Source organism: Herpailurus yagouaroundi, unplaced genomic scaffold, assembly GCF_014898765.1.
Source record: "Herpailurus yagouaroundi ecotype Mexico unplaced genomic scaffold, PumYag 186, whole genome shotgun sequence".
Lineage (NCBI taxonomy): Eukaryota > Metazoa > Chordata > Mammalia > Carnivora > Felidae > Herpailurus > Herpailurus yagouaroundi.
The window spans coordinates 37,479,344-37,498,100 of record NW_024412417.1 but is presented as its reverse complement, the minus strand read 5'-3'; the positions used below and the strand labels follow the sequence as shown (position 1 = coordinate 37,498,100).

Sequence of the window (18,757 nt, the reverse complement as noted above, 5' to 3'; positions counted from 1 at the left end):
TAATTACCAACTGTGGGTTGTTAGATGTGCTAGATGCTGGTACCCAGAGATGGGCAACAAAGGTATTGTTTCTTCCACTGGGGTGATGTGGAAGACGGCCTCAGACTAGGTGAGGAAGGAACACCACCAGCAAGCCGAGATCTCAGACACGAGAAAGAGATGGCAGTGCCGAACGTGGGGAAGGCCCTTCCAGACAGAGGGAACAGCATATGCAAAGCCCTACTGTGGAAAAGAGAGGGACATTTTTGGGGCGCCTGGGTGGCGCAGTCCGTTAGCATCCGACTTCAGCCAGGTCTCGATCTCGCGGTCCGTGAGTTCAAGCCCCGCGTTGGGCTCTGGGCTGATGGCTCAGAACCTGGAGCCTGTTTCCGATTCTGTGTCTCCCTCTCTCTCTGCCCCTCGCCCGTTCATGCTGTCTCTCTCTGTCCCCAAAATAAATAAACGTTGAAAAAAAAAAAAAAAAGAGAGGGACATTTTTAAGGGGAAATTTAGAAAACAGCCTAGAGGGTGGGAGAGTGAGTGGAAGGGGAGAATGGCAGGGGGTGAGATTAGAGAACTAGAAGAGACCACCGTGCAGGAGTTTAGATTCTTGTTTTCTCCCTCCCTCCCTCCCTCCTCCTCCCTTCCTCCCCCCTCCCCCCCTCCCTCCCTCCCTCCCTCCCTTCCTTCCTTCCTTCCTTCCTTCCTTCCTTCCTTCCTTCCTTCCTTCCCCCCTCCCTCTCTTCTGGCAAAGGGAAAGTGTTGAAGAGTTTGAGGCTGGCATCATCATAGTTCAATCTACTGTGTGTCTCTGGCATGTCAGGCTTTGTGCTGAGGATGCGCCTATTAAATACCATGAGCTTAGAAATTCTCCCAGTGCTATTTATTCCCTTTCCAGGAACACCAGCAAGCCGAATGTACCCAGTTGCTCCAGTGTGTGGAATAGAAAGACATGCTTCTGAAATGTCTGGAGGGGACATTGGTGAGAGCTGGAGGTAGAAGTCCCATGGATGGCGTAAGGCTTGCGTGAGGTCCTCGGGTTTGGGGAATGGGGAATGCATCCTGGGCAGGGAGGGCAGAGTAAGCAGAGTGGCGGGAGGTGGGAGGAAAACTCTGCCTCCTTCCATCCCTCTTTCTTCTCTCTGTGCGTGTGTTTCCTCATCTGTCCTCCATCACGCCCCTGTGGAGCAGGTATGATTGCCCCTATTTTCAGGTGGGGAAACTGAAGCCCATAACAGTAATTAGCCAAGGACACTCAGCCATGAGGTGGCATGGACACTTGCCTGGAGTGGGAAGGGTTTTCACAGCTGGGTGGCCTACCAGAGAGAGGGCCAAAGGTTCTGCCACAGGCGAAGACGAGTTTGTGTTAGAAGGCGAATTTCAGCCATCTTGTCTGCTGTTGGCGAAAGGTGGGATTCCACGTCTCCATGTGGCAGTGCTTGGATAAGGGCCGGGAGTGGGACGTGGACCGGCTGTAACCCACCTGCCTGTGTTGCCGGTGCCAGACGGCTGGTCCCGCCTCTCGCCAGCGCCCTCCAGCTGCTGTCCTTCTGACATCTGTCACCAGCATGGAGGTGAGGCTCTGGCCAGGACTGCGGTTGCCTGCGCTCTGAGGCCTGCTGAGCGTGGGAGTGTTGTCTTGGCCGTTTTCCCCTCTCCGGGTTCAAGGAGGTTACTTTGAGGCTGGGCTTAGCAGGATTGCATAGCTTTCTCTTGCTTCTCACCCCAGAGTCATCTCCGAGTTTCCTGGGGAGACAGCGCCTCCCCTGCCATTCTCTCTGTAGGACCCGGGCTTTCTGTCCTTGCTAACGAGGCCCCTCTAAGGAACCGGCATCCCCTCTTTATTCAGGCCTAACTGGCTAACCCCCCCTGGGTCTGTGGTGCTCTGGGCAATTTGGGAGCTGCTCAGGCTCCATCCAGGGCCCCACTCAGGCTTCAGGGACTGTTCCCTTGGCTGTGAACCCTTGGTCCTGTCCAGGCAGCACTGAATCCATGGGCGTGTGACTCATGCAGTTGCATAAAGTCCGTGCTTAGAAGGGCCGCATGATGGGTTTCATGCTCTGAGGCTCCAGTCTTGAAATTCTTAGTAGTTTTGTCCTTGCACCTATGCTTTGAAAGTGGATCTAATGGGACCACGAAGCATGCATGGTGTGCGTGTCCACAGTGCTTTATGTTCACAGGTAGTGTTCTTGGTGCCCGTGATCTCTGAAGTCTGATGGATGTGACATGTAGGGGGCCAGCATGCCTCAGAGGGTAGAAGGTAGGCATGTTGTGTCTAAACCTAAGTAAGTAGAGGTGCCGATGGCCCCCAGAAGCCATGCTTCCTGTCGAGCTAGAACTTACACTGAATGCAGAAAGAAGGCAGTGGCGTTCTAGAAGCATGAACCACGGAGGAATCCTATCTGTCATATCCATTCTTGTGTCACTTCCTGGTGTTCATTAGCCACTCATGCCGGGAGCAATGGCATAGAACAAAAGGCGAAGATAGGTTGTCCCCGAGTTCCTTCCTTTATGTCCCTCGTCGTCATCAGTGAGCCAGACGTAGAGTGTTGGTATAGTCTGTGTGTATCAAGAAGTCAAATAAAAATAGTCGATTCAGGGGCACTTGGGTGGCTCAGTTGGTTGAGCATCCACTCTCAGTTTTGGCTCAGGTCATGATCTCACAAGTTTCATGATTTTGAGCCCCGTGTGAGGCTCTGCACTGGCAGCTCAGGGACTGCTTGAGACTCTCTCCCTCCCTCCCTCCCTCCCTCTCTCCCTCTCTCCCTCTCTCCCTTTCTCCGTTTCTGCCTCCCCCCGCCCAAGGTCTCTATCTCTTTCAAGTAAACAAATAAAAACTATAAAAAAACCTTAAAATAATCGGCTTAGTTTTGTGCTGTTTCCAGTATTCTGACAAGAATGAGATACCAGCTACCAAATTTGAATTGTATATTTTCAGTGATTCTTCATGAGTTAAATGTGTTAATATTTGTGTTTAAAATCAGCATTGCACAATACAAAGATGAGTAGTGAAATTCATGCTAATAATATAAAGTTTCAATATGTTTTCCTTAGAATGATACTGAATAGCAAATAAGAAAACACCATGACTAATTGAAAGAGATGCCAGGACAGAGAGGAAAAAGCTTTCTATTTTAGTTCCTCTAAGGACACTTTCTTCCTCTGTTTTGAACAAGAGGCCCTATATTTCTATTTTGCACTGGGCCCCCAAGTTTTATAGGTATCCCTGCACTCAGGGCTTATTTGATCAAATATCTTTTTTTTTTTTTTTTTTTTTTTTTTTGAGAGACAGAGACAGAGCACGAGTGGAGGAGGGGCAGAGCTAGAAAGGAGACACAGAATCCGAAGCAGGCTCCAGGCTCCGAGCTGGCAGCACAGAGCCTGATGTGGGGCTTGAACTCACAAACCATGAGATCATGACCTGAGCCAAAGTCGGACACTCCACTGACTGAGCCACCCAGGCACTCCCTGATCAAATATCTTTATAGCCCTGAGCTTGAACAGCCACATTCCTTATCTGGGCTGAGAAGTCAGCAGCCCTGGCGTCCGTTCTTTCCATTCTCTGATCACAAAACACTCCGGTGCCAGTGCTGGGCATCCGGAGATAAACAGATGCAGCCCCAACTCTTGTTGGGGCTTACAGTTTAGTGGGTTGGGGGGGGGGCACAGATCTGGGCACTGCTGTGTCTTTCCCGCTCTGTTTCCCAGAACTGCATACAGTGCCAGGTACACAGTGAGTGCTCCTTAATGAACAAATGATGCGATGAACGTGAAAGCATCATATTAGCTGCTGAGTACCCTAGCGATGGGAGGGTTATTGTTAATGGTGGGGAAAGTGTAGGCGCTAGAGAGAATGTGGCTTCCAAAGGTCCGTCAGAGCAGGGCAGTGTGGACTATACTCTGTCCTCATGTGTTTTGATTGATTTTTCCTCCGTGTATTTTTTTTTGGGGGGGGGCGCTGTTGTAAGGGTGTTCTGCTTCTGTGTTTGTACAGATGAGATTTCTATCTTGAAAGGTAGTGCTGATAACAGGTGGCTGCATATACTTAAGTCATACCTTCCACAAATCTATATTGAGCACCTACTAAGGGGCTGGCTCAGTTTATGCACCAGGAATCACACATACCAAGGCAAAGAAAGACCTGGAGGTCACTGAATCCATAGCCCCCAAACATGGACTCTTAAATTGGTATTGCCCAGTGGTATTTTCACTGGGTCCAGAAGAATAAGGAAAATAGACTGAGGTCCAGAAAGCTGAGTTTATGAATTTAAAGGATTTTCTTCATGCTGAGATCATGTTCTTCCTTCTTGTCAAAATGTACTTTTGGTGGGGAGGCAGCTGCAGCATATCGTTGATAATAATGGTAATTGCTTATATGATGTTTTCTATGTGGCAGCCAGTGTTCTAAATCCCTTATATACTAACTCATTTAATCTGCAGTGACCCTCTGAGGAGATACTGTTCTAGAAGAGGAAACGGAGGTCCAGAGAGGTAAATAGCTTAGGCCTGTGTCTTGAGGAGAAGGGGCATCTCAAGTATGGGCAAAATGTCTAGGAGAAGCAATTAAAGGACTTGGCGTAGTTGCCAGACCAGGACGGGATTCTCCGGGGCCGGGGAGTGGAGAGAGCCTGTAGGCTCCAGAGCAGTGAAGATCTGGCAGCACACCAGGGAGGCAGCAAGATCCACGGGAGGGAGAGGTTGTCACCGGAGCTGTGACCCGAGGCAGCTGGCAAGGGATTCCCAAGGCAGAAGCCTGGCCCAGAAGCAGCAGAGAGCTGTCCAACCTGGAGCACTTGGGGACGGGGCCAAGGGCATCTTTGCAAGTCCCCTGCGTGGACAGGAGAGAATGCGCAAGGCCGCCCCCTGAGTGCTCCGTGCCGCACAAGACCTTCAGAACCTTAGAGTTCTGAAGACCCTATTGGGGGGAGGTGGTAGAATTGGGACTTAACGTGGCAACTGTTAGTTTATAGCGCCTTGTTTGCATGATGCCAGAAGGAAGGAGGAAAGAAAGAGGAGGGACAGAGGCAGGATGAGGTGGGAGGGACGAAGGCAGGAAGGTATGGAGGAGGCGTGGGGGGAGGGAAAGGAGCGCCACCCCAGTGTCCCCAGTGGCTGCCTCCTTTCTCCTGGTTCCCACACTGCCCTCAAGGCAGGCAGTGGCCTCAGCTATCGTGCTGCATGTGCGAGTGAGAGTGGGGCTGTCCGCAGTTGGTCACGGGGAGCAAGGAGACCATTAGCTGCGGTGATTTATTGCAGGTCACAGCACTGCACTTTTGTGCCTATCACAGAAGCCCTTGAAGCCTCATGATGAATTGGAAACGAGGTACCGAACGGAGAGGTGCCCATGGCTGTGAACGGCATGGTGCAGTGGACGGAGCACAGACCTGGGGCACAGGACGAGGTTGGGGTCATCTTGACTTTAGACTATCAGCCGCTATCTCAGGGCAGATCGCTTGTCTCTGGACCTCGTTTCCCTGTCTATAAAATGGGGATGAGTAAGATGATTCTCTCTGGTGGGGGTGGGGGTGGTCAGTTCTGGCCTGTGCTTACCTTGCTCTGTGCTCCTCAGCAGTGGAAGCCTCGCCCTCGCGTCCCACTGCATCCGTCCATGTCTCTTTGGCGGTTCTTCTCATGATTAATCTGTCTGTGTCTACTGCATAGCTCGATTATAAAAGTTAGGATTTGGCACTCCAACTTAATACAGATTGTCTGACCCATTTCTCAGAGACGCACAGGAGAATGGGGCGAGACGCATTTGGTTGTATGGAGGAGAGAGGCAAGGTCCCAGGGCAGGACGTGAGCCTTTCTCTGCACAGCTCCGGAACAAACTTGGGAGGTAAAGAGGTAGAGAGAAAGGAGGTTACAGGAAGCAAGAAAGTTCATGTGGACCAACACAGCTCTCTGAGGGAGGAGAACGCACAATTCATATATAACTTACTGTAAGGAGACCAGAAGCTTTAGAGGAATGCTCTCCTTCTAGGAGGCTACTTCAGGCCCCCGTGTCAGATTTCCTCAATTACCTGTCCGTGTTTTCCTGCCACCTGGCCTACTTCCTTTGCAAACTCCGAAAAGCACTTATTTGCTCTGTTTTTCGTTCCTGCCAGACCACATATTTTGGTGACGCCTGAGAACTTCTGGAGGCCTTCAGGGCTCTCTCCTCTGCCATGGAGCCTTGGTGGGCAAGGATTGTGCTCAGATGAAGTTCTTTGGGGTCAAGGCTGGATCAGAAGGGGTTCGGGGTGGGCTCAGGAAAAAACCCAGCCTAGAAAAGAAAGACTCAGGTCAAGTGAGGGAGGAAGGGGAGCTGGGGGTCCATAAAGCAAAAAGGCAGAATCCATCAGGCAAGACAGATTTCAGAGAAGGGTCCTCCTGCAGGCAGACTGCCAGGATACACAGCTCTGCCGTGGAACACAGGGCAGATTTTCTCAGGGGCCTCATGAGCCTCACGACCTGAACCAGGACATGCTGGCCGAACCATTGGGGTGTTGAAATGAAGATGCTGGGAGCTGGCCCGCTTGCATGTTAGGCCAGAAGCCTGGAGATCTGCGAGCAGGGAGCCAGCACCACATGCCAGTGCTGGTCTAAAAAAGGAGGGCTCTGGAGCACCCGGGCGGCTCAGTCGGTTGAGGTATCGACTTCGGCTCAGGTCATGATCTCATGGTTCCATGGGTTTGACCCCGCATTGGGCTCCCTGCTGTCAGGGCAGAGATTGCTTCAGACCCTCTGTCCCCCACTGTGTCTGTCTTTCCCCCACTCACACACACTCTCTCTCTCAAAAACAAATAAACATTAATAAAAATAAAAAATAAAAAAGGAGGCCTTTGAGGCAGCAGCCTAGAAAAGAAGCAACACTTTCAAAGTTTAGTCTCGGACAATCTCCCTAAAAAAATCACCCAGGATACTTGTAAAGGTGCAAGCATCCTTCTCTCTGGACCTATGAGATCCATGATCCTTATGTACACAGATGGTTCAGAAGCAGACATGAACCTGGGAAGAGCAGCACAAAGTAGGTCTCTTCAGGGCCGTGAGACAAAGGACAAGACTGGACTTGAACTCAAGGAGGTTTCGGGCCTGCAGCAGACTGCTGGCAGAAAGTCTTTTGACCCAGAAGAACTCTCTGACTGTCTTGGCACCTTGGAAAGCACACGGCACAGGGCCTGCCCCTCACACTGGGTGCTCTGCGAGCGTGTGATCCTCCATGTGTGTGCAGGGCGGGCTCGGTGTTTGCATACTGGCCTGATTTCCAGCTATGCCCCGAGTTCCCGGGGCATTTCTGCAGTCCTCTAGCCCAGGGCCACCTTCCCTCAGCAGCTGTCCCACGTCGTTTGCCACCCCTGCCCCACACTCGTGCAGACCAGTGGTGCCCGCTCTCTGCAAACATCCCTGGCCTGCTTCCAAGACCCTGCAGTCGGCAGGCCTCCTGGTGAAGGATGGTGCTGCACGAAGAGGTGATCTTATCCTGCCCCTCAGCTGGGCTCAGCTGTTTCTAGCTTGGGAAGGACCTTCACTTCCAGGTCTCCATTTGTTCTGGGATAAAACTCAATGCTTGCTTCAAGGTTTCTAGACCACCCAGGACTTCAGGCCCGTTGGAGGACGCCCTGGAAATGTTCTTGGCGCTGGGCGCCATCATGGGGAGGGGAAGCAAGGGCCAGCGGCAGTGGGAGGGCAGTGTCTGGAAAAAGCACGGGCCTTGGGCTGGGGTTTAGATCCTGGTCCGACTAGTGCTTCCCTTGGCCACTGACCCTTGGGCATCAACCCAGCACCCCCATGGCGCACCCCTCTTTGTCCCTCTCGCTGCCCACCGAGAATTCACACTCTGGCTCCATGAGTCCCTCTTGCTCTCCTTTGACAGTGTTTAGGGTGGAATGAACGAACACTCTTAGCGCACACAAATCCCCTTTGTAGCTAGAGGTCGGGACAGGCATGGAGCGGGGGAAGGAGGCAGTGGGGGGCTTTCTCTTGTCTATGAGTGAAACACCTACAAGGCAGACTCTCTTGTTTGCTAGTATTGACCACTGACCACCTTTTATTGCAGAATTCCAGTATGTCATTTTGTAACAGAGGCTGCATTTTTCTTCTTACCGAAACACCCTCCCAGGAAAAGGCCTGGAGAGCCAAAAGACCTCCCCAGTCTTCTGCAGCCTCTGGTGCAGTGTGGGCAGCCCACAGGTGGCAGCCATGGTTGCAGTCGGTGGAAGGGATAGTAACAGTGGTATTTGCAGTGGGCATGTGGACGTTCTGACCTTCCTTCTCGAGCATTCCAGAATAGGGTGAGGTGATGGTGAACTGGCGGGCGGATGAAAGCGTGACCTTGGGCAGAGGACAGACTCTCGGCCAGGGGGTCTTTGACTCACAAGCAGGAGTGGGGAACATGGCTGGGTGGAGCCCAGATTATCAGTGGGTCATGGTAACAGAAACCAAAATACTATCTCTGGCAAGCCCATGGTATCTCTGTTGTCAGTCCCAACCTCTAACAGCAGAGAAGTCAAATAGTTAGAAATGGACAGTGGCCTGAATATAAGCGAACACCTTGAATCAAAGCACAGAAAAGCTAGAGCCTTTAAATAATCAGCTGTTTGGGGGTAGGGGGAGGAGCATTGTGTTTTTAATGGAAAGAATGATACAATTGTTGAGTGCCTACTACGTAGTTTTGCAGCCAATACTTGAAATAATCATGTCTATCTTTATTTGAGAGATGGAATAATGAGGCTCAGAGAGGTTAAGTAACTTATCCAAAGACACACAGTAATGTATAGAGGCCAATTTCAAACCCCAGGCCCAGTGCTCTTTCAGCTTTATTATGCTGTCTTTCAAACAGATGCATTGTAAAGAAATAAACTTTTGTTTTTATTCAAATCTGTATTCATTTTCTACTGTTGCTGTGAAAAATTGTCATAAACTTAGTAGTTAATAACAGCATAAGTTTTTTTTCTCTTACAGTTAGTTCTGAAGGCCAGAAGTTCAAAATGAGTCTCAGTTGGCTAAAATCAAGGTGTTGCCAGGCTTCCATTTGCTTCTGGAGGCTTCCTTGCCTTTTCCAGCTTCTGGAGCTGTCCACATTCTTTGGCTCAGGGCCGAGGGGCACACCACAATACCTTCCTCCCTCCTTCCGTCATTGTTTCACCCTGTCTGTGACTCTGACTCTTGTCTACCTTTTATAAGGACTGGATGATTGCACTGGGCCTACCTGATAATCAGAATCCCTACCTTAGTCACATCTTCGAAGTATCTTTTGCCAATATGAAGTCCCAGATGCCAGGGTTGAGGACATGGATGTCTTTGGGACCATTATTCTGCCTGCCACAATATGCAAGGAAGGTTGTAAGTCTGTATGCTCTCAGGGTAATCTCCTCCCCTTTTAGAACCTGTAATCCATTCTGTTCGGTAGAGTTACCATGCTAGAATGAAGACCCTTAGCCACATGGTAATAATTGCTCACATTTATTAAATGTTTACCATAAATGTGGCACAGCTTTAAGCTCACCAGCTTTATGAAGTCAATACGGTATTACCTGCATTTTTCAGGTGAGGAAAACAAAGACACAGAGAGGTTAAGCAGTCTGCCCCAAGTCACTCAGGAAGTGGCAGATGGGAACCCCGCTGTCTGGTGCCAGAGCCTGCGCCCCTCCGCACGAAGCTGCCTCCCATGGCTGTGAGCTCCCATGAGCCCGAGCCCGGTTGTTGTTTTCGCCAGGTGCGTCCATGTGGTGCCTGGCCAAGTAGGCACTAAATTAAACACATTGTATTAATGAAAGCATAAAACACCAAACACTGGTGATCTGGTAGGTTCTGTGAGTAGAATCATCAAGTGAGAGCAGAGATGAGAAGAATTGGACATAGAGGGACTGGGGATCAGTCCCAAGAATTAACTAACTGGCGTTTTTGCTTACCTCACTAGTAAGGAGGAAATCACACCTTTTCTTTTACACCAGAAATTTCAATCATTTGAGCATTGTGCTTGACAGATTATGTGGTACAGAGCTCCCCTGAGGCTGAGGTCATGGTCATGACTCATGGATGTGCACTACAGGCTTGAGACCTGGCCCTTCAAATGGTGGGTGGGGAGGGTCCCCCGATCTCCTCTGTCTCTCCTTCTTGCCTTTGTCAGCTGTTTGCTGGGCGATGCCACTTCTGTCCTGCCCTCCTCCCTTGCTGGAGGCAGCTGTTAAGGCCACATCTGTTTACTTGGCTGTAGTCCTGACCCAAGAATCTTATTAGTCTCAGTGCTAATATGAAGCCAGCCTGGGGAGCTTAGGGCCCTCAGCTCACTCTCTGAGAACTCTCAGCCTCATGTACTCTGGGGCTCTCAGCAGGTGAGCTACAAGAAGAGAGAGAATAAAACACATCCCGTCTTCCATAATCAAAGGCTCAAATGTGACAGTGCTGCAGGGCTTGATCTTGGGTGTAAGCAGGTGGGTAGTCTCATATGTGGGGGTCATAGAATGTGGTAAGGGAAAATCTCTTGTTCCAAATAACTTTTCCCAGTGGGATCTGGGAGGAACCTTTGCTTCCATGATAGGCTTTGCCTGGCCAGGGTCTTTTTTTTTTTTTTTTCTTTAAATCATTTACTCTCTGGGAAGATACAAAGTTTGAAGATGCTAATTAATCATGCCCTTTTAATGATTCTAAGTCCAGAGCTTACTAAGAAGTGGAGAGATCACAGGCAGTTGGAGGCAACAAATCAACTTAATTACTATTAAGGGCATTGTTGTAATGTCAACCCCAAATGCTCATCTGCTGGTGGCAAAGCCCGTGATCTTGTTTGGTGGACCTTGCTGGCAGAAGGGCTGGCCTGAGACCTGGGAGTCTGCTTTGCATACCAGTGCTCCTTACATACCAACTTGCCTTTTTGCCACAAAAAGGCTTAAATCACATCCTGTCCCACTTGCATTCGGACCCCTATATCCCCTGGTATTGTGTTTGATTCTTAATTCTTTGTGGCCATGGGGTGGTGGGAGGAGGGGAGGTGGGGGAGGAGGGGAAGGCGCTCCTGGGTTAGGCTGGTGCAAGGGTCTAGGCTCCTTTAAAAGCTTGTGCTCTATGGTGATATCATCATGGCCAGCAGGTGGCGATGTTACCACGTGCAGGAAGAGCTTTGGCCGGTACGTTGAATGGCCACCGCCTCCCTTTCCAGAAAAAAATTAAGCAAGCTAGTGTTTTGTTTTGTTTTGTTTTTTTCCTATTCTTTGAAAAATGGGGAGAGAACTTTATAAAAGGATGTATACTTCTAAGCTTTAGGTAGGATTTAAAATGGATTTGAAAGAAACCATATAACCCTTCTCAGGCTTATACTATCTTTCTGCTGGGTTCAACCATATCTACAGCCCCTCCCTCCTTCCTTCCCTCCCTTCTTCCCTTCTTCCTGTGTTGGCACTGCTTTATTTATTTAACGCATGGAATTTTAAAACAATCTAACATAAATTAGGAAAGATCGCATTTGTGCTTGTTAATTGCACATAAGATTCTATTTCAAAAAACTGCCTAAAAAAAAAAAAAAAAAGACTAGAAAGGACATATGCCAAAATGTTAACAGTGGTTTCCTCTGGAGGACTTTTTCTTTTTGCATTTCGTTGATTTTATTTTTAAATTTAGGGTATGACAAGATTGACTCATTTTGGTGTGCAGTTTCGTGAATTTTAGTGTTCATATAAATTTGTGTGACCACCGCGTGGCTGCTTTCTCTGGTCTGTTCCCTCCCCAGGCCCTCACTGCCTGTCCCGGTTCTCCTACCTTTCTGCCCACTCCTTCCTGCACCCCTCAGGAGACTTCTCCTCTAGATGCCTCTGAAATGCTGGTGTTTCAGCTTTTTTTTTTTTTTTTTTTTAAATAGGAATTCTATCCTAGTGGCGATCTTCTCCACTCCTGTAGATTCTGCTAGGCACCTTCATTCTATCTCCTGGGTTCTATCTGTCTCCACTCCAGACCCATTTGATCGCACACTTTTTTTTTTTTTTTTTAATTTTTTTTTTTTTCAACGTTTATTTATTTTTGGGACAGAGAGAGACAGAGCATGAACGGGGGAGGGGCAGAGAGAGAGGGAGACACAGAATCGGAAACAGGCTCCAGGCTCTGAGCCATCAGCCCAGAGCCTGACACGGGGCTCGAACTCACGGACCGCGAGATCGTGACCTGGCTGAAGTCGGACGCTTTAACCGACTGCGCTACCCAGGCGCCCCGATCGCACACCTTTTGGTCAACACTGCATGTCACAAAGTAAACTCATTTTCTTTTCCTGTTGTCAGTGTGTCTCTCGCATCCAAAATCTGTTAATGGTGACCCTGGAAACCTGGCCTCCCAAGCTGGACCCCTCAGAGGCACTTCCGTGCTCTTTTCCCATTGCCCACAACGTAAATCAACAGGCAGATCTCTGTGTGTTGTGTTTTAGATGTGTCCCTTGATCCAGTGCCTCACCTCCGTCCTCCTTGTACTTTGCCCTAATCACATCTTGCCTGGGTCACCCGGAAAATCCAAGTGGTCTCTTAATCTCTAGTTTCTGTTCTCTCCTGTCCCCAGCTTGGGCTGCAGCTAAAACACAGTCATCATCATTTCATTCCCATGTGTAAAACCCTTCCAGAGCCATGGCGTGGCATTCAAAGGCTTCCTGGTTACACCCAGAGCATTCACAACGCACCCCCCCTCCCCCCGTGAACCTCCCCCTTCCGTGAACCTTCCTTAGTCCCCTGTCTTCCTCTGCTGGCCTGGCCCACCTCCGAGCTTCAGCTCCACGGTGCTGGCTGGGATGCTCCACAACCACTCCCTTGCACATCCTTGTGCCAGACAGCCTCCCCTCTATTGTCAGTAGTTAGTTCAGAATTCCCTCTTCTGTGCAGCTGTTCTTGGCGCTCTCAGGAGCACGGAATAGTTCTTTTGGGTTCTCCTGCACGCTGACCATTGGGAGGTGGGAGTTATACCCCAGAAGAGATGGTCAGAATCTGAAGGACCTTGATCATAGGAGGGACAGTCAGAAAATAACAGAATGATATAGACCAAATGAGGCTCGAACTAGGAACTGGGGGGAAAACAAAGACCAGAGGGGTGATGGTGACAGCCATCACAGAACCCACACTGTTCATGAGCCAAAGGCACTGTGTGATTCGTCTGATTTGTCTTCCCTTCAACCCAAAGCATCTGTTTTTCAGATTAGGAAGGCAAAGTTCAAAGTCTTTGGGCAGTGCGTCCCAAATAATACAGTTGGTGTCAGAGGCAGTTTTGTGTGAGTCCAAAATCTCGTGCTTTCCAGCGAAGGAGCTTTGCTCGCAGGGTGCCCCCGACTCTGCTCAGGAGGGAGCAGCTTCTGAGTCACAAGCACGTTATGCGTCCACATAACCCTGAAAACCCTGCTCGTCAGACCGAGTGGTCATTTGCTACTGGCATGTGTTCTCCGTGGTTGCTGTCCTTCAAAAGAAGCCCCTTCAGTGCTAGCCTTCTAAAGTGCCCTGAGCCCAGAGGGTGTGAAAGCCGGCTCTGCGGGGCGAGGGTGGAGGCTTCCTCCTCGACTTGGTCCAGTACCCAGATGGGAATAGGGAGCAGCGTAACGGGGTCCAGAAGCAAGACCGTCTCCTGGTCCTTCTGAGTCCATCCTGGCAAATGTGTGGTTGCCAGAGCTCTGGGCCAATCCGTTTTCTGGTGCAAGACTGAAAAAACCAGGCCAGGTCGAGAAGGACAGGAGGACAGAGAGTAGAAAACCGTCAGGAGTCCTGGATTCCAGCTCTCACCCTCACCAGCTCTGTGGTTTGAGCAAATATCTTAATGCCTCTGGGCCTCAGAGGCCCTCCTGTCAAGTGCGGGTCAGAACGCTTATCCAACACACCAGGCTTCAATGAGAAGGCCTATTTGCCATCTGCAAATACCATGTCTGGTTCTCCGGCAGCCCGTGAGCTCCTGAGGGCACAGGACTGTCTTCTTCATCTGCGTCTTTCAGTTAGGAGACCACGTGCTAAGGGTGGCATACCTCTTAATAAGTACAGAGTTTGCTCTTTTAGGATTCTGACAATAGTACTCTCCTATATTTGGTAGTTAATGAATTCATTCATGATTCTATTCACTTTTTTTTTTTTAATTTTTTTTTTCAACGTTTATTTATTTTTGGGACAGAGAGAGACAGAGCATGAACGGGCGAGGGGCAGAGAGAGAGGGAGACACAGAATCGGAAACAGGCTCCAGGCTCTGAGCCATCAGCCCAGAGCCCGACGTGGGGCTCGAACTCACGGACTGTGAGATCGTGACCTGGTTGAAGTCGGACGCTTAACCGACTGCGCCACCCAGGTGCCCCATCTATTCACTTTTTTTCAATAACTATATTTTTTTAATGTTTAGGTTTTGTTTTTTTAAATGTTTGTTTATTTTTGAGAGAGAGAGTGTGTGTGAGCTGGGGAGGGGCAGGGAGGGGGGAGAGAGGATAAGAAGTAGGCTCTGCACTGACAGCATGGAGCCTGATGTGGGGCTCGAACTCATGAACCATGAGATCATGACCTGAGCTGAAGTCAGATGCTTCACCAGCTGAGCCTCCCAGGCGCCCCTCAGCAACTCTTTGTCGATCGCTTACCGTGTACCAGGCCGGTGGTGATGGAAACAACGAAGAGCGGCCTCCATCACTGTGAGATTGGAGTGCTGCTGGGGGACACCGTCATCGCGGGGACATACACACGCGCAAGTGCAGGAGAGTTCGGAGAAGGAAAGTACCTGGGGAAAATGGGTGAGTGTTGGGAGAAGGGGCATGGGTTGGTCTGCGGGGGCTGGGCAAGGAAGGCGCCTCTGAGTGGGGGCATCTGGTCCCCGATGAGACCTGAGGATGAGTGGGCGGGCAAAGAGCAGGGACGGGGGTGGGGGACGTCCCAAGCGAATTTTAAGGTAGGTGTTTTCGATTTCACTCCAGGGAGATCAGTCCTGGAACAGCCATTTATTAAGAGTTTCACAGCATGTGCTCTGAAAGGAATTACAGGAGGGAAGCTCCTGGCCACAGGCAAGTGAGTGGGGAGCAGAGGTTTGCAAGTCATTACAGGAGCCCAGCGCGTCAATACAACTGATGTCAGGGTCCCCCAGGGGGCCTGGGTGGTGGGGAGGTCTCCGCCAAGAGGAGGGTCTTGGGGCCCTGTGCAGGAGCTGCCAATAACAAAGAGACCTCTATTCCCCTTGGCCTGCCCTCCACCCTGGCCCAGAGGCACAGCCGTTCACTCGACCCCTCCTTCTGCTGTGTCTGTGTAAAGACCCCTCTCCAAGTACTTCACGGGCAGGAGGCGGCCAGGAACAGCTGGGGACTGTTGTTAGCTTCTGGCAACGTTCTGAAATTCCTTCCTTGTGGATCCTGTGCCTCTGAGCTGCTGGGGGCCCCTGACTTGACCTGAAGTTGAACTTAGCTAGAGGGTCCAGGGCTAGGAGCTGCCTCCGTGTCGGTCCCGATAGCAGCATGAAATCGCACAATCTTTCTGAGAAAGCCAAGGCTGCCTTGCTAGCCCTTCCTGGGACGGGAGGACTATCGGAGGCCAGGTATTCTGCAAATCCATTCATGTTTTCCAAGGGCAGGATGGTGCCCGAGAGAGCCACCAGATAAGGCGATTGCTTTGGTTGACAAACATCCCGGGAGGCCCCGTACAAGATAGCAGCACCCGGTGGGGATGAGGCAGAGAAGGGTGGCCTCAGATAAGCCGCTGGTTGAAGAGATTGGCTGCTTTCAAGGGTGGAGGGGCAAAACATCCGTTAATGGGTTTGTTCAAGCGAACTTTCCATTCACAGAACCCGAGAATGGGGAGTTGCAACAGTTCTAGTCCTTTGCAACCCTTCTTTTTAAACACAAGTACAAAGAGCCCAGGAGAGTAGTAACTTTTCCTAGGTCACACAGCAAGTGAGGGATAAAGCTCTATAGAATTTGGAGCCTCTGCCATGGAATCCACTGTTTTTTTCCACTATACAACCTCTTAACCCCTGTGTCCCAGTACTTCGTGTTTCCCTCCTCTTATCTCTGTGTACATTTGTTTATTGACGAGTCCATCCACCCATCCATCCATGTGTCCGGTCATCCATCCATCCATCCATCCATCCATCCATCCATCCATATGTCCATGCATTCCTTTACGTGTTTGCTCGTCAACATTTATTAAGGATACAAAGACGGCCTTGACAGCTCCCAAAGGAACAGGTGACATAACAGAGCAGATGCCCACAAGTGCAGAGAAGAGCAGCATGCAGGAGGCAAAGAGGGGGATTAAAATGGTGAGGACGTGAAGCCTCCTTGGGGAAGATGGCCTTTCAGCTAGCTGTGCCTGAAGGAGGGAAAGGGTTTCGGTTGTTGAAGGAGGCAGATGCCTTGGCACTGTACCTCTAGAGGCAGCAAGAAGGGTGGATTGAAGAAGTGAAATGTTGGCACCAAAGAGATGACCTACCTAGTAGTCAGTTCATCCAACAACCGAGCAATCCATGCTTAAGGTCTTTGGGAGCCAGCCTTGGTGTTGGGTACTGTGGGGATGTTGGGATCAAAAGGTCTCCTCTTTTCCATGAGGAACTTGCCATCTAATGAGGGAAGAAAACCAAGTGTAGTCAAAACAATAAAAGGCAAAGCTAACATTGACCTAGAGCTTCTGAGCCTGGGATTCTAGCCTTGCTCTGCCATTTACCTGCATGGTGTTTCAGGGCCTTGACTTCCTCAGCTGGGAAATGGTGACACTAGGTACACCATCCTGTCCTAGTAAATAGGAGAGGACAGTGTCCAGTTGTGAACCTATTTCCTATTAGTCACGTGACCATGAGAAGTCCGTGAATCACACCGCAGCTGCATTCTTCCTCTGTGACGTCAGCAGTTGGTTGGGGGGCGGGTAGGGAAGAAAAACCATGACGCCTGGAGAGTGAGACTGTCTGGGACAGCTTTAGGGGAGCCCCCAGTGCACTACCTGCAGAGAACAGACCTTTAACAAGCGCTTATTCTGTGTCCCAGACCCCATAGCTCTGGCAGAATCAGGAAAAGTAATATATATGAAAGCTCCTTGTAAGAGGAGATGCCCCTCGTGGATGCCGGGGGAACTGCATGTGGGTTTCTACATGGAAAGTCTGCAGGCTCTTGAGGCCCAGTGTCTCCTCACGTCCTGTCTTTCTCCTTGTAGTAAGTTGCTGGACAGACCTCTCCCTGCACTGGTGGATCCCTTCCCAGAGACATGCAGAACGTGACAGGCACAAATGCAGTGACAGACTGCCCTGGATTCTCTGGGGCAGGGGCAGCATCAGACATTCTTAGGAGGACCTGTGAGGCTGTTTTGTGGGCCGGAAAACAGGTCCACCATAGGTTGAAGTTGCCACATCCAGCAACAAGTACTTTTCTTAACTCATTCCTCAATTCTGTTTTATCCTTTCTTCTCCATTGTTCTCACGTCCACCTTCACTTTTCCTGTTTCCCTGGACCTCCCACTTGGTTCATGCCTTCACCCATTCACACTTTGCTCTGGGCTCTGGCCTCCCCATTCCTCCTTCCCGTCCACCTTCCTCCCCACAGCTAAAGGATCCTTTCTGCTTCGATCACACAGGTGCAACGGATGCAGAGATGGTTGGTGGGAATGCAGACTGGTCAGCAGCTCTGGAAAACAGTATGGAGTTTCCTCAAAAAACTAAAAATAGAACTACCCTACGACCCAGCAGTTGCACCACTAGGTATTTATCCAAGGGATACAGGTGTGCTGTTTCAAAGGGGCACGTGCACCCCAATGTTTATAGCAGCACTGTTGACAATAGCCAAATTATGGAAAGAGCCCAAATGTCCATCGATGGATAAATGGATAAAGAAGATGTGGTATGTATATGTATATGTATATAGGTGGATATATATGTATATGTATATAGGTGGGTATATATACACACACACACACACACACACACACATATATATATATATATAGTGACACTGGGTACACCATCCTATAGTATATAGGTATATATACCCACCTATAATACATATACATATACATATACATATACATATACATATACATATACATACACACGCACAATGAAATATTACTCGGCAATCAAAAAGAATGAAATCTTGCCATTTGCAACTATGTGGATGGAACTGGAAGGTATTATGCTAAGCGAAATTAGTCAGAGAAAGACAAATATCATATGACTTCATTCCTATGAGGAATTAAGATACAAAGCAGATGAACATAAGGGAAGGAAAGCAAAAATAACATAAAAACAGAGGGGAACAAAATAGACTCATAAATACAGAGAACAAACAGGGTTGCTGGAAGGGTTGTGGGTGGGGGGATGGGCTAAATGGGGGAAGGGGCACTTGTTGGGATGAGCACTGGGTGTCATACAGAGGGGATGAATCACTGGAATCTACTCCTGAAATCATTATTGCACTATATGCTGACTAGCTTGGATGTAAATTAAAAAGTAAATAAATAAATAAAAAAGGGGGAAAAAAAAAGATGTGGAGGATTCCAAGGGTCAGGGAAGCTGCTGCTTCTGTCCTGCCTGGACTTTGTTCTTGAGGAGATATTGTTCTCTGCTCTCACTTTGTTCGTATAAAGACAGTTATTTTGTTGTAATTTTATTTTATTTTTTCTGCTGAAAGGTCACGTGCACCTACCGTTCAAGGCAATGCCCACCCCGAATCCAGCCTTTTCAGCTTGTCTACAGCAAACACACCACCAGTGTAATGTGGTGATTAAGAACATGGACTTTCAGGGGCGCCCGGGTGGTGCAGTCGGTTAAGCGTCCGGCTTCAGCCAGGTCACGATCTCGCGGTCCGTGAGTTTGAGCCCCGCGTCGGGCTCTGGGCTGATGGCTC

General features: G+C 49.6%; 2 long non-coding RNA genes across 3 annotated transcripts; one reads left to right on the top strand and one right to left on the bottom strand.

Moving 5' to 3' along the window:
- The first annotated feature begins 732 nt into the window (after window positions 1–732).
- On the top strand, window positions 733–17,608 carry LOC121042982 (uncharacterized). 2 transcript variants are annotated; one of them, XR_005796605.1, is made up of 5 exons: window positions 733–2,520; window positions 4,420–4,470; window positions 5,236–5,380; window positions 14,535–14,674; window positions 17,490–17,608. It is a non-coding gene; the product is annotated as an uncharacterized LOC121042982 (long non-coding RNA). The 2 variants fall into 2 exon arrangements; XR_005796604.1 differs by lacking the exon at window positions 733–2,520 and having other exon boundaries at window positions 3,673–4,470.
- Window positions 15,620–16,831, bottom strand: LOC121042983 (uncharacterized). Its single transcript, XR_005796606.1, has 3 exons — window positions 16,590–16,831; window positions 16,359–16,485; window positions 15,620–16,238 (listed from the first exon to the last, which is right to left on the bottom strand). It is a non-coding gene; the product is annotated as an uncharacterized LOC121042983 (long non-coding RNA).
- Window positions 17,609–18,757: the final 1,149 nt, after the last annotated feature.